The sequence below is a fragment of the Myotis davidii genome, unplaced genomic scaffold (genome assembly GCF_000327345.1).
Source record: "Myotis davidii unplaced genomic scaffold, ASM32734v1 C64170525, whole genome shotgun sequence".
In the NCBI taxonomy this organism is placed as follows: Eukaryota; Metazoa; Chordata; class Mammalia; order Chiroptera; family Vespertilionidae; genus Myotis; species Myotis davidii.
In genome coordinates, this window is record NW_006380893.1 from 1 (window position 1) to 1,712 (window position 1,712).

At 38.3% G+C, this 1,712-nt stretch overlaps 1 long non-coding RNA gene across 1 annotated transcript; it reads left to right on the top strand.

Moving 5' to 3' along the window:
* The first annotated feature begins 434 nt into the window (after nucleotides 1-434).
* On the top strand, nucleotides 435-1,668 carry LOC107181509. Its single transcript, XR_001512169.1, has 2 exons — nucleotides 435-523; nucleotides 1,594-1,668. It is a non-coding gene; the product is annotated as an uncharacterized LOC107181509 (long non-coding RNA).
* Nucleotides 1,669-1,712: the final 44 nt, after the last annotated feature.

Here is a 1,712-nt window from a genome sequence, read left to right on the forward strand (position 1 = left end):
TCCACTGAGCCAAACCGGTTAGGGCAAGGATGTAATATTTTAAAAACAGCTGTATGAGGGCACATAAGTCATAATTTAAAGTCTAGACAAAGATTTTTTAAATCCCCATCACTTAAAAATTTCTCCCTGAGGATGGAGAAGAGTCAAATGGCTAACGGTTCACACGTTAACCTGTCTAGCCAGTTGCCATGTGTAGTTGCAAAGATCAGCAGGGGACACCTGGCTGGTTAGAGCTGAGGTCCCCGTTATTGTGTGTTCTTGCCCACCGCCTGGAGTCCCTCCCTTAGATGACACATTAATCATGTCTCAGGCGTCAGAACCCCCTACAAACACCACTCACTTCTAACTCTAACAGGTACTGTCAGTTTTGTTTCCAAAATGCCTTCTCATGTCCATCTTCATGTCTACCACTCTAGTTTGAGGCCCACTGCAGTGGTCTCTACAGCTGGTGTTCTTGCCCTAAGCCTGGCTTGCTACAATCTATTCTGTACTCCAGTACGGGAGCCACCCTTTAGAAATGGAGGTCTGTTCATGCTACTCTTCTAACACCCTTTAATTTTCTTCATTACTTTTAGGATGAGAGTTGAACAATTAATATACATGTAAGGATCTTGAAAGCATCTCAATCTAGCAATGATCTTCTTCGCCCCCCTTGCTCTCTTCCCTGACTCTAACCATCCCAGATGACTTCTCTTCTCTTTCTCTCTTCTTAGATTTTCTTGATAACAGTCCAACCATTCTCTTCGAACTTGTGTTATTACAATGAGTATCTTTATTACAGCAGATTTTCATAATCAATCACATTTTCCAAGTATATCAATGGTTTTCAAGTGACTGGATATTTCTTAGTATGATGCAATAATCAATGTTATTTTGTGAAACATTCAGACAATTTACTTATGGCAATATTACTTTCAGGACATAGTAATTTTTTTAAGACAGGGACCCTTTGATAAAGAAATAAATCTAAAGATGCTTTTACCATATAAATGTACATAGAGATAAACTCTCAACATTAAAAAAGTAATTTTAATGGGGTCACAGACCTCTAATGTCTGTCCATTTAAAAATCTTTTGTAACAGACTGTCCATAATGTTTGGTTCATGTAAAGTTAATTGCACAAAATTGATATTCTTGAGCAGATTCTTTCTCTTCCAAAAAGTATTTTCACCTGATTTAAAAGCCTGTCTTACCTTATCTCTATAACACTCCATCTAATGTCTTCATGATGACTCGTACATCTTGGGTCTGCAATAAATGAATGTAGTAGGTGGTGGTGGTGAACTTCAAACGAGAATTAGAAATACCATTCCTAACATTTTGCTGTTGTCTATGCGATTCTGAGAATGGTGAGAAAACACAGAGGTTGTATTTTTTTTTAAGCTGATGTATTTTTGAACAGTTATCTTTGGGCTTCCATATGCTACCCCATCATTCCCATCATTTATCATTATGAGGTGTGTTTGGCTCCACAACATAAGAACTTAGATGCAATTCTATTTGGTTCCAAGAGATACAGGTTTGATTGACAGGAGATTCTTAACTATGGATCATTAGGACAGATGCATTGTTTTCCTTGAATGGTTTTACAGCACAGCGGCAAAATGGATGAAAACCGATTCGTGGCGGTTACCAGCACAAACGCAGCTAAGATCTTTAATCTCTATCCAAGGAAAGGGAGAATAGCTGTGGGATCAGATGCTGACATTGT